The 13,903-nt window shown below is 45.4% G+C and overlaps 1 protein-coding gene across 48 annotated transcripts in view; it reads right to left on the bottom strand.

Annotated features, from left to right (window-relative positions):
• The window catches only part of Nrxn3 (neurexin 3), a 1,631,407-nt gene extending 1,617,828 nt beyond the window's left edge, over window positions 1-13,579 (bottom strand). For 41 of the 48 annotated variants that reach the window (XM_039111627.2, XM_063261433.1, XM_063261440.1 and 38 more), the window contains exon 1: window positions 13,257-13,578. The gene's annotated coding sequence lies outside the window, so the exon portion shown is untranslated. Of the gene's footprint in view, window positions 1-8,626; window positions 8,789-10,894; window positions 11,303-11,354; window positions 11,749-13,256 lie in introns of those variants that run through there. The other 7 variants (XM_039111661.2, XM_063261446.1, XM_063261447.1 and 4 more) reach the window with 5 other exon arrangements.
• Between the last annotated feature and the right edge of the window lie 324 nt (window positions 13,580-13,903).

Genomic DNA, 13,903 nt, shown 5'->3' with positions numbered 1-13,903 from the left:
AAGTGAAAAACCAGGCTAGTGTGACAGCTTCCAAAATGTGATTTCAGTGCCTGGCAAAGAGTGGGTGCTCGATTAGTACTTGTTAAATGAGTGAATGAACTTCTTTAAAAACAAAAGAACATGTCCAGGATTGCAGATGCTTAGAAATTAGGCCAGAAAAACAGCTACCAGAACTCCCTCATTGGTTGACCGTCTGGAGAGGGAACTGCCAGGTGTCTCTTGCCTTTTGTTTGTGGGATTTTTCTAAATGTTCTATAACACATACACACATTATTTTGTAGTAATAAAATCATTTTTATAAGCATTTAGATGCTAGGAAAATAATAATAACCCCACACATCCAAAAGAAATGACTAAGCGACTAGCATGTACGTGCCAAAACCCACTCCTGTCAGCCTTCATACCTCCCACACATCTGCCCCTTCCCAGAGAAGGTGGCCAGCCTTCTCTTCTCCGTCTAGATCTCAGGAAGCAAGAGAGTCAAACTGTTGCTTTCATACACTGCTCTTGGCAGTATTAGAAGTCAGTATAGAGGTGGTCCCATCCTTTTATCCCTGGTGGAACCCAAGCAGAGAGCTAGCTGGTCTGCCCACTCCCAAGTTTGCCCCTGGCTGGAACTAGCCTTTCAACCTCTAGAAGAGAGTAAAGTCAGAACATGAAGAGCTTTCATTCCATGGGGCATCTGTCCCTACATCAAACTTGCTGAGTTCCACGTTAGGGAAACAATCAAAGAAACAAATCACATGTCCTGAAAATCTTGCAGAAACTCATATTCCATCAGTGTTCCATAGCTTGGCTCCTGACTCCTTCAACATCTTCCTGCCCATCTCTCATGGTTATGACCCAAGGCCAAAACCTAAAGCCCTAAACTTTGTCTCAGCTCCAGTCCCATCTGCTTATTGTAGCTCAGCCTGAGGCTGGCTGGAAGACCACACAAATAAGGTGAGTCAACCTCAGGAGAGCATGTAAGGGGAGGCTCACATGGCACCTTGGTGAGAGCAGAGTTACAAAAGAAAAGCGACTCTACAATCAGCAACAGGCAGGGAAGAAAGGTGAGCTGGAAGCAGAAACCAGACAAGAGCTGTCACCTGAGCTGCTGACATAGGCTCTGGACTCCTGGGGGGCCAACCAACTCAGAAGACATGACCCAATGGTTGTTACAAGAGGGAGAAGCAATAGTCTCTCCAAGTGAAGAGAGAACCTTGCTTTATGAAGTGTTTGTTTTAGCATTCCCCTGTGTTGGTTACCTACCTGAAGAAGTAGGTCTATAGTTTGATGACAGGTCCCTTGCCTCCTCTCCTATGATTAGCACCACTCAAAAGGTGTAGTTCAGGCAGCCTAGACAGGGCATGCTCAGAGGGCTGATACCTGAGAATGACATCATTTCATAGCCAGAAACTAAGAGACCAGGAACCTGACTCCAAGCAGCCTTGCCACTCCCGGCTGCTTTCCCTGTGACTGGCACCAGACCTCCCAAGCCTAGCTTCCATCCCCTGCAACAAGGGGCTTGAATTTCTACTTTTTCTATGTTTCCCAAAATGGCTAGCATCCAAGAGCTCTGAGAAACCAGGAGAATGAATATTCTTCTCTGCTTTTTTAAGAGAGTGAGGTGGAGGGGGAGGCATAGGGTTTCGTTGCTGCTGCTACTGTTGTTGTTGTTGTTTTGTCGGGTTTTTTTTTAACCCATTGAGTCTTTTTGTGTAGTCCAGGCTGGCCTCAGGCACATCTTAGCCCATGCAGACCTCAGAACTCCTGATCCTCTTGCCTCCCTCTTCCTGGATTACAGGTGTGCCTCACCCTGACCAACACATTTGTCAGTTGTGCACTGGCAAAATTGTGGTTATCATATCCAACACAGTGTGGGTGGGAAGTCTATCTCCATTGCAGAATAACTGCACATAGCTCAGATAAGAATTACCTCACCTGGTAATTTTGTGGTGTGAACATCTATTGTCCACTCCATATTTTTCAGCATCACACACGAGTCTCTTAAACATATTACTGCTGTCCTTGAACCCTCATCTCCTCCTGCTTTAGCATCTCTGTTCTAGGTCTCTCCTCACCTTCATCCTTCCTTCAGGTCTAAACATAAAGCTTCATGTTTAGTGCGTTCTTGGTGACTCTCCATGCCTCAGTTTCTTCTTCTCTAACAACACAAGCATAGTAATGGGTCCCTCCCGCCAAGATTCACTAAGAGGATTAAATAAGGTACTCTATGGGGGACCGACCCCCTTACACAGCACTTGCCTGCCTATAGTGGGTGCTTGATATATTCAAGCTGCTGGAGCCAGATTAGATCTATCTAATTCTGAGAGCCCCCAGTACTTTTCCTTCAGAACACTCGTCACAATGTGTAATTATATTTTTGTGTTGTCTAGTTGCCATTCCACCCAAGCTGAAATTCTAGGAGGGATGAACCAAATGCCTCTCACAATTATGGCTGTATTCCCAGAACCTGGTACAGTGCCGGGATGTAGTAGATGTTTAATAAATGTCTGTTGGATGAACAAATGAATGAAAAAATGAATAGAATACTAACATGGGCACAAATAATCACCATGGTCCCTTCCAGCTCCGAAAGGTTCCAACTATTCTCCACTTTATGACAGCTTTAGAAGAAAAGCTTAAAATGAGCCCCAGAGAAGATGTTTTACTGATCCCTGGGGGAAACCCCAGCAAGGCTGGTGCTGACATGCTTCTCAACACTCAAATTGCTGCAAGAGTTACTCTAGTTGGTTTCTTTTTTTAAAGCCTAAGATGGGGTTTACTGAGTCTCCAGGATGAGATCAGCTTCCCTCCCTCAGCATTGCTATAAAACAAGGTACTACAGTGGGTATAGGGACCCAGTCCAGGTAAATGGACCTTCTCATGGCAAAAGGGAACATTGAGCTCTGAGCCAAGGAAGGGCAAACCTCACAGATCAATAGGTGACCATAAGAGTCAACATATTCCCTTTTCTTGCCTCTAGGGAAAAGGGGGCAGGACTCTTCATGTATCTGGAATCAAGGGGTTTTAGGCTGGCCTGAATATTATAGCCTCTCCTTTTCCCCCAGACAGTGCCTAGTTTGCAGACAGCAACCAGGGTTACCCTCTCTACACATCTCAGATCAGCAGGTAGGGTGAGGGGACATCTTGTCAAAGATGCCTGTAGATCTGATGAATACCAATGTCTGAGAGCTATTTTCCTACTAAGATGAAAATGATGGGCATAAGTGCTGCCCCACAGGGTCCTGGATGTGTGTCCCTGTTCACTTCCTCCTTCACTGCAGAGGTATAAAACCATTCCAGCCCTCCACTACCTGTTCTGTAGAAGAGGCTCCACTGAGCCACGGTATAAAAACCTGCATTGCTTTGAATATGATGCACAGGTCCCTAAAACACACACACACACACACACACACACACACACACACACACACACACACACGCCTTCTTCCACCTGATGTCTGAGATGTGGCATCAGATGTAGATCTGTGCTGTAGGACCTGATACCTGTGGAGTCTACAATCTGACCAGTGGGTCCCTCTCCAAGTCCTTGTTTTCTACAACTTTTAGGCAACATACTGAGCCATGATCCGTGTTCTTGGCATAGAGCAAAAGGTAATGAAATTCAAAGACATCCTTATCAAAATTTTATCCAACCATTTACCAGCTCTGCAACTTCAAGCAAGCGAAGTTTCCTCATTTATACAGTAGAGGTGGTATGACCTGATACCTACACAATAAATCCTCCTACCCTGTGTGGAAAAGCACTTAATGCAGTTGCTGGCACAGACTGAGAGCCCAAACCACCCCAGTCAATGAGAAAACACCAAATGCTTTTATTTGTTTCTATTGGTTGCCTTTTTTTTTCTTTTAAAGGAGCTCAGACAGTTTGGTAGCTCTTCTGACAACCACTGATATTTTAAATTCTTCTAATACCCCTTCCTTCCCTTTTGCCTGTATAAGTTTATGTATGTGTGCCTGTGGTATGTGTGTAGTCATGTGGGTGTGTGAGGTGCAGTTGTGTGTGCATGTGTGTACGTATGAATTTGGGAACCAGACGTTAAGACTGGGTGTCTACCTCAACCACTCTGCACCTTATTTTTTGAGACAGGGTCTCTCACTGAATCTGGAGCTCACCAACTGACTAGACAGGCTGACCAGTGAGCTCCATAGACCTGCCTGTCTCTGTCCCCCAGCAATGGGATCACAAAAGATGCTACAACAGCAGCATCCTTAAGACAATACTAGAGATATAAACTCAAGTGCTTTTGTTAGCCATACGAGAGATTTACTAAGCCATTTCCTTAGCCCCTAAAACTCCTTCTCCTTGCTGAGTCTTACTCTCTGAATTTGTTCTATCTCTGAGCCTGGGTTTTCCCATCTGAAAAGTAGAATTATAAAAAAGTACCTACTCTGTGTTCACTTAAACAATGTGCTAACTCTTACCAAGAGCAAAACTTGGCAGAACATCTCTCCATAAGCTAAAATTGCTCCTAAAAGTAGAAGATAATAGTACCTCCTCCTTGGACCAACATCCCACAGACAGCTGACAACCAAAATAGAAAGGATGCCTCTCTCAAAGGCTCTTATAGAGATAGCGTTTGCAAACTGGGAGCCAGAAGGCTGCCCCAGCACCCCTCTGTCCTCTTGGGGTGATTCTGAAGAATGCTGACTCCAGCATGGGGGCCCCTCTCACCACTTCCCAATCTGCCTCACTCCATTTAGCTCTGGCAATCCAATTCCCTTTCCTCTACCCGGAAATCGATGTTTAATTAACACATTATTGGAAAAATAAACAGAGTCTTCAATGGGACTGCAACGACACTAATGCTGCTCAGCTTGGGGGCTATAGAGGGGCCCCTCAGTCAAAAAAGTGCTTCCCTTCATCCCTGCCTCTCAACCAAGAAAAAGTTCCTTCTTACTCCTGAGGGTCAGTCAGCCTAGAAAACCCCAGTCTCTTCCCTCTTCGTTCCTCTATTCCTGTCTCTGGAGAGAAGCCTTCAGTGCCTTCTTGCCTTTGTCCTACAAGGCAGAGGGGTTGGGAATTAGCTTGTAGTGAGTACATAGATTGTTGCTCTTTGGAAAGAGAGGGAACTCCCAGGCACCCCTTCTGTGACACCATACAGGGTCCCATTTTCTGCTTTTCTCCAAACTGAATCAACACTCATTCAAACATAAGAGCAGCAGCAGATCTCTGGCCATAGCTGGAGTGAGGGAATTGTTGACCAGTAGTGGCTGACCAGGATGATGACCAAAGCCTTGCCCAGACATTAGGAACTGATATGAAGACTTCTCTCAGAAATATGCCCCCTTCTAATTATCAATAATGATGCCCCCTCTATTCCATGGCCCCATAGAGAGTACAGAGCAAGGTCTCTGTGTTGAGACCCAAGCTTAGAACTAAGACCTGCTATTTCTTGATGACAATTCTAAATACGCTAGCTAGTCTCTTCAACTGTCAACTTCTCCATCAAATGAGGATGGCACCCATCTAATCAAATAGCAGATGAGACAGGTGTTAGACAACTGTCTCTTTAGCAGACTCTCACATTAAGGGTCAGGCCCTAATTTAAGGCCACGGACAGCACAATGCCATATTCCCTCCCATCCCCATAAGGCCCTGGATCATAATACAAAGCAGAGATGGGTTTGGTTCTCCATCTTCTTCTGCCCACCATCCACCATTTTAAACCACCTAACTCCCTCCTCAGATTGGTACTTGAAGTAAAGAAGGTCACTGAGACATAGGAGACAGACTTCCAAAACACTACTTAAAAATCTAGGAGTGGCTCCACTCCTTCATCAGCAGCCTCACTTTTTAATCCTAGTTCCTCAAACTCATACCAACTTCTTAAGCATATCCCAGAGTTTGGGACAGCTCTCAGCATCAAGTCCACAGATGGGGTATGGCACCATGGTTAAGACCAAAGTCTTCAAAGCTAGGCATGCCACTCCTAACCTAGTGACCTTGGATATGTTACCTAACAGCTTTTATCCTCAGTAGAATGATAACTGTAACTCTCCTACAGGATGGTCAGAAGACTAAGCAAGATAGAATGGGTCAAGTACTAGGCATAGTGCCTGGTGCATAGTCAGGAATCAAATGTTATCCTTAGCTCTAGTAGGACTGCTTGGGAGAGAGATGGAGATATAGTAGTATGGGGACCACTTAGAAGATTTAAGTCTTAACTATGAAAATTGAGGGCAATTAGTAGCATCACTAGAGAGTGGTTCTCTTCTTGGCTACCTTCTGAGGATAAAATTGGATTTCTGACTCTAGTGTACACCTTCCTTCTTCTGTCCCATTAAGAGAAAGTAGGTGATGTCATCTCAAAGAAGGATGATCATATATTTTATCATCCAAACCAGGACACAGTTCAGAGTTAATAATTAGACTTGGACATAGTCCTAAACAGGAACTGTCAACAAACCAGGGCATTCATTTACACCATCTCAAGGTCACACAGAAATGACTAGGTGTCAAGCTTCAAGGATCTGGACAAGGATAACCCTTCCTTGGTTCTAAGGCTCCATTTTACTCTGTTCACCTCCTCCAAACAAATAGATGTACTCTTGGCTAGAATCTCTAACTCCTATTCAGGTCATTCATGTCTAACCCCTATTTAGGGTCATTCATGTCTAACACCCATCAAGGTCATCCATCTCCAACCCCACTTAGGGTCACTCAAATCTAACCATAGGGTAGCACAGAGAAGACTGGGAAAAGACCTTAACACATATTTGACACCATTAGTATCTCTAACCAGCCTCTAAGAGCAAAACTGAAATATACGGTGTGGGGGTCTATACATCCCTCATTAAGAATCAAGAGCTAACAGCCTGGGAGAGCCTACCATCACCTCAAACACAGGCTGTCAGGATGCAGACATGGGCTGCTTGCATCATGGAGATCCTATAACTTCTAGAGAAGGAGGACATGCACATTCAGAACACTCCTTAACATGAGCGCGCACGCGCACACACACACACACACACACACACACACACACACACACACACACTGGAGTCTCTTCTTTGAATGCTTTCAAAAGATAGCTTTGACTTACTCTGGCTCTAGCAACCTGGGAACAGAGCTCACCAGGAAGCCCAAGTACACTGAAACATCATCCATAATTTCTTTAGCTCTACAAACATTTTGCTTGTTCTCCTCCAAGACACATCAAGACCCCACTCTCTGATGAATGAAGGGAACCTGAGAGACAGCTATGAAGGGCTATAACCTGGATTCTAGCTTTGTCCATATCAGTGTTATATACGATTTCAGTAAGCCATGTCATTACTGAGCCTCACTTCCCTCTTTTGTATTGAGGGTACTGAAGGGGAAGATGCCTTGTTTCCCTTTTCCTTCTAAGCACATAATATGAAGGCCATGAGATTAGGCTCTGAAATAAGACAGATTTGAGGTCGAGCCTTGATCTGTCATTTTATCAGACTACTTTAGTAATGTCTGGGTCTCCTTCTCTGTCAACAGAGCAAATAATATTAGTATGCTGCTTTGAATTACTTGGAGGGTTAAGTGAGATGTTACATAGAGAGAAAAAAATCTTGGGTCTGAGGGAGTGTATAATAAGTAAAACATCTCTAATCTGATGAGGGTAAGGATGGTGAGGGAGCTTGAGGGGCCACTGAGCCAGTGTGAGAAAAGAGCTTTTTACTGAAATCAGAAAGTTCATGCTTGACAACTACCCCGACAGATCTAGACTTGCAGGCGCAACGAAGATAGCCCTGAGCAAAGTTCAGCTTTCCCAGAAAGTAACATACAAAAGCAGAGGCAACTCCATCCCCAAACCCATATGGTTCTTCCCTCCGACAAGCAGATACTTATTGAACACCCACCCACTATGTGCAAAGGAATGTCCTCAGCACTGGGAACATAGACAAAAATAAAGTCCCTGACCTCACAGAGCTTGCATTCTATGGACAGAAATTAAATACTATATAATCGATATTTTACACAATATTCAGTAATGATAAACTCATTAAAACTCAAGACAGTAAGCTGAGCAGGAGGAACATCAGAATATTAAAGGGGACTATTTCAGGAAGCGGGTCAAGAAAGGCCCCTCTGAGGAGCTGTCATTTGAACCATGACTTGCAGGAAGGGACTGATTGCTAGTACCACAGCCTTTGCCCCAAGCCTAGCACAGCCACCTGTGGCTGGCCCAGCTGCACTTGGCTTCCACCACAGAGAAGCCGCAGCTAGCCCACAGATGAGCACTGCAGCACAACTGGGCCTTTACAAGCAAGTGCATGCTGAAGGCCTTGGGGCCTAACGACAACTGAGACAGAGTATATTTCCAGGTGTCATGCTTGGGAAGGGATGCTTGTCTCGTTTGAAACTCTCCCATCTACACCTGAGAGGTTGTACAAGGAGAGTACAGCCCAAGATTCTGAGAGCAAGCTCTTTTCTGGGTTTGCCACAGTAATCCACCTCCCAGACATCCAACTCCCCAACTCTCCCCTTTCTCCAGCAATGACGTAACTCTTTCTCCCTAACTCCTCAAGGTCAGTGCCAGGGAGAGAGAACAACACAGGAGAGATGGGACAATCCACATTTTGCTTTAAGGATTTTTTTTAATGTTTTCCAATTTCACTTATAATTGCTAATAACATGACACACCTCTAGCTGAAGAAGAAGAAGGGGAAAATGGCGTCTGATCATGAAAGCAGCTGAAGCCAGAGAGAACAGGAGACTCTAGCTGATCTCATGGCCAAGGGCAGTTTCAGTTCTCGCAGCCTGCAGCTTCCGACAAGGCCGTACCACCCAAGAGGTGGCTGATACCTACGAGGAAAGCAAAGCCTTCCTCTGAGCTCAGCCCAGAGCTCTGGGTAGGTAGCAGGGAAAACCCTTCATTTTACCCACCTGTCCCTCCTCCCCCTTCAGTCTCCATCCACCCACCCATCACCCTTGAGTTCACCCACCCACAGTTTTGCTTGGTGGACCGGGAATCTCACTTGAGGCTTCCTGCTAGAGTTGCAAACAGCTTCTCCCTCTACCCTCTTTTCTGATTCCTTGAGGATTCTATTCTCCCCTCCCCTGCTAAATGCCCCCAATTTTGCCTTTATCTCCCCCATAATACTCTACTTCCTCAGTAGACACAGATACACTGCACACAGCCACCCAGCACAAAAATATCAGTCAGTCTCCTATCTGAACCACACGCATACAGGGTCGAGAATCCCATGTCATCCAATTGGATGCCCAGCTCTGTCTGGAAAAAAAACACAAACACCATTCTAGCCCCCATACAAAAGGCAACACAAAGGCCACCAAGAATTTCAAGACCTTGCATTGTCTATACATCAGAGAGCTAGGTAGGACAAAGACATCACTCTACCTTCCCAACAAACCACAAGTCTCAGGGATATTCTGCAGTGCCCTCCGGCTTGACACAGTCCACTGATCAGGGTTGTGCGTGTGTGTGTGTGTGTTGTCGTGTGTGAGAGCACATAGCCATGTGCATGGGGGTGGGGGCTGTGTCTGCTCTCCAGGCATCAAGTTCCCCAGAGGTCCAGACCCTGCTTTCCCCTGCAACCTCCCTTCAGTGTGCCGCAAACATAGATTTCATGGATGGTTAAATTGGATCATTATCACTGAGTGCTTATTTGGCCCAAAAAAAAAAATCATTAATGTCATCTACCCACCTCCTCGTGAGGTATCCTCCCCCTACAACATACTAATCCCATGAACTGCGACACATCACAGCATTTAAAAGAGAATAATAGCAAGAGGGTAAAGCGGCAGCGGTGGCAAGAAGATAAGGTTACAGTGTTCCTGTGTTCCCCCGCATGAAGACGGGCAAAGGGGCCATGGCTGGAGGTGGAAGTGGGTGTGGGGTGGGGGAGGCAAACGCATCAAAACCAACCGAATGCAATCAAGCCCTTGGTTGCTTGTGTGTGAGAGAATGTGTGTGCAAAAGCGTGTGTTGTTGCGTGTGTGGATGTGCCGACTTAGCCCTCCTATCAGAAGGCTGCATCCGTGTGGCATGTAGGAAAGGCCATCGCACCACTGTTGTGTAGCGAAAAGACAAAAAAATAAAAAAGAGAGAGAGAGCCGCATAGTCATCAGAATCAGAATTTTTTCATGGAGATGGAAAGGGCTGAAGGAAAGGGGGTTGGGTAGAGGGTAGAGGGGATCGTGCATGGAAATGGAAGTAAGACTACGGCAGGATTGAGGGAGGACGGAGGGGAAATTGGTGATGGAGTAGACAAAATTGCTCGCACACAGAGACACAAACACACACAATACCCAAACACCAACCCCACCGCCTACACTGTTCATCCAAGGCTGATAACCCGACCCCTTCTCTCCGCTGCTTCTCGGAGCCCCCAAAGCTGGTGCCGATGGATTTGTGTATCTCAGTTTTGCAGCAGTGGGCTAATTACAACCAAGCCCCCTCACCAAATTAACCCCTCCCCTCCCTCTCTCTCTCTCTCTCTCTCTCTCTCTCTCTCTCTCTCTCTTTTCTCTAAAAGGCCAATTGAAGAATAATGTGTTTTTAGAGATAATGGATTTTTTTTCAAGGAGCGAGAGAAAGGGGGGATACAGGACAGAAATTCTGCAAATCGGTGACTTCCAACCTCACCTCTGTGTCCCCTCACGTCCCCATTCACTGGAGCATCTCATCTACCTACCATTCTCCGACCATTCCCTTGTCCCCCACCATCCAAAAGAAAAGACCTTCCTACCATGCACATCGACAAACACACCAACCGCCACCCAATCTCAGTAGCCGATCTCAAAACCTCAAGCATCAATCCACCTCGATACATCCCTTCCTTATATAAGCAGCAACCATCAACATAGGAACGCAGCACTAAAAAAGAAAGCAAGGAAAACGGAGGCCATACCCCATCGGTTCCCCAGTAATAAATAATAGGAAGCTACCAGAGAAGCAAAGACGTAGTAGTCTCTCGAAATCTAGAATTCCTTTGATTCCTGGTCTCGCTTCTTAAGAAGTAATTTTCAAAAATTATTATATCATCAGAAAGGGCTGGAAAGCTCCAGAAAGGGGCATTTGCACAGTCCAGTGGATAAAAAAAAAAAATTTCTAACCCAGCCCTGTTGCTCACTTTAATAGCGAACTTCCAGTGTCCAGCCTTTCCCCTTTCTCCAAAAGGGAAGATTGGTTTGCAGGGTGAACCCAGGGCTGCAGAAAATGGGCCAAGAGCCCTTACTCCATTCCCCAATAACAACAAAAAATCAAACAATAGGAATACATCTGCACAAGCAGTACCCGTCTGAAATATCGTTTACCCCAATATGAGTTAGGCAGATTAAGCCTGAAGATTAAGAAAGAAAAATACCAGCGTTGCCTGGTCTCTCCCACCATCCCTTCGACACGTACCCAGCAGCCCTTAGGTAAACTTGCCCATCATAGCCAGCGGGACCATTGTAACTTGAAAGGCGACGCTGAAGCCCTTGAACGATGTAGGAAGGCTCTACCCACAGCAGCACATTAAGAAAGGGACTGTTCTGTGGGCTCCCCTGACTAACCTCCAGGTGCCCCCAGATAGACTATCCCAGCAACCAAGTCACCCAGTATGCTGGCAGTTCAAATTTCCTTCAGACTCTTCGTCACAAAGACATACGGTCATCTGACCCCCAAAACTACACCATCTTCCAGGTGTGACAAGGAGTGCTCCCCTCTCTCTTGGGGCTATCCTCTAGACACAAGGGAGGGAAATTAAATCAGAATATTGGGGTGGGTCAGGATAGCAAAAGAAATATTCTCTCCCCAAAGCGGAAATAGCTAGCTGAAAGAAGCGGAGAGAAGACAGTTTCTAGTCTATCTACTCTCATACGGTCCAACTGGGATCACTCCATCCTAGACTAGCTCTCCACGATCTTTGACCTTTGCATGAAAATAATAATAATAATACAAAATAAAATTCAAGGAAGGGAGACCCACTCTATCTAAACCCAATAATAGTGCGCAAAATATATACATATACAATTTTCTCATCGTATAACGTTTTTTTTTCTGAGCAAAATCAAAAGAAGGATGCATTTAATAAGGGAAGGGAGCAATTAATTTTTTTTAACAAGTACCCACAAGATAAGTCACCTGCAAGGCAGCAGAGTCCATAGGTTGGTATTACATCACTAGCTTGGGGAAGGATGGAGGCTGGGGGATTTTTTTTCTTTTCATTGTAATCAGTACAATGTTTCTAGAGCAGTTAAGTTTTGTGGTTAAGAGAGAGAGAGAGAGAGAGAGAGAGAGAGAGAGAGAGAGAGAGAGAAAGCCCAAACTCTGGATACAACACAGAGCTTTGAAGAAGAAGAAAAAGAAGAAAAAAAAATCGAACCAGGCTTTAAGGTCACTCAGAGCTTGCAAAACCCACAGTGCTTACACAGAGTGGAAGTTTTCAGACAAGCTTGCTACTAAATCATTAATATAAACAAATGGAAGGCAGAGGAGGAAGATTTCCCTTGTAACTGATCCAAAGAGAGAAGTACACATATACTTGTGCGCCTACACTACACACACACACACACACACACACACACACACACACACACAGGAAACCTTTTCACCTCTTGAGTGTGCCTCCTCAAGATAACAGGAGTCTGAGCTGAAATTTTACTAAAGAATGACCTTTCCACACCCCCTCCAAAAAACACACATGAGTGTGTGTACACACATACATACACACACACTCTTTCTCTCTCTCACACACACACACACACATACACACCTCAGTTTCTTGACAGCTAAGGGAAATCCCTGTCTCCATCCGATTTTGTCTTCCTATGATTCTCAAAGTCCTTTCTCCAGGAAAAGAAAGAAAGTGGCTTCAAAATGTCAAGAAGAAAAAAAGGATCAACCTAAAGAGAAGTGATAGGCACACATCATTTTGGATTAATAATCCAATCGAATAGGCGAAAGTCTTTAAAAACACACACACACACACACACACACACACACACACACACAAGTAAGTAAAAGAAGAGGAAGGATATAATAAATCTAAAACATTTAATGACTTTCCTAACGTCTCGAGTAAAAGAACACAACTTCCAGGAGAAACCCAAGTAAAACAGGAGGAGCTGAAAATGCATTCCGGTGGTCAGTTGTGGTCCTCAAATCCAGCGTTTAAAAGAAAAATGAAAAAAGAAAGAAAAAAATCTAGGTTGGTCGCTCCCAAAAGAAAACTTCTACCCTCTCAAGTGCAACCTCTTCCTGGAATGGACAAAACCTGGGGTCGGTTTGCCTCCTGCCTGCCTGCCTTTTCCCCCAGAATCTTACCTCGGAGTTGAACCGAAGAGTTGGGAATCTGTCAGTTTGGTGTTTAATCAACTGAGTTTGCTGGGTGTTTCCTCCTTGGAAAGATTCAAATCCCAGAATCTTTCTGACTCCTTTTCCTTTTTCTTTCTCTCTTTTTCTCTCTCTGGGAGGGAGTGGCAGGGAAGAAGAGAGAATGCTGGAGGTGCGAAAAGCAGGTCCTGTGTCTCTGGAGCTGCCGGTGGTGGCTGCGTGAGGGGAGGATGTTTTGCCTCTCCCTCGCTCAGTGAGTTGCATGCAAGAGGAGATGTGTAGAGCTGCGCTCTGAGCCTGAGACTGCCAGAGGAGCCCAGGAATTTCACGCACTCCAGAGTTGGCCCCTCCCTCTCCCTCACAGACCCCGGCATTTAAAGAGACAGCTAGGCTGCCTGGCTCAGGGCTTCATCACCTCGCTGGGTGTTTTGCAAATAGCTGAGAAGATATTATTAGGGAAGGGGCACTCCGAAGCTCTCTGTAAGAACTGGGCTCTGGAGTATCATTCACCCTCACCCCAGCTGAGAGAAGAGTTCCTCTCCAGAACTGGAGCAAGACTCCAAATAAAGATTTCTTTAAAAGAAGAAAGAGAAAGAAATCTTCACATGCCCGTACACTAAGGACTGCCCACTTCCTAG

The sequence above is a fragment of the Rattus norvegicus genome, chromosome 6, assembly GCF_036323735.1.
Source record: "Rattus norvegicus strain BN/NHsdMcwi chromosome 6, GRCr8, whole genome shotgun sequence".
Taxonomy (NCBI): Eukaryota; Metazoa; Chordata; class Mammalia; order Rodentia; family Muridae; genus Rattus; species Rattus norvegicus.
Note: the sequence above shows the minus strand (reverse complement) of the source record. Positions and strands in the feature narration are given on the sequence as shown.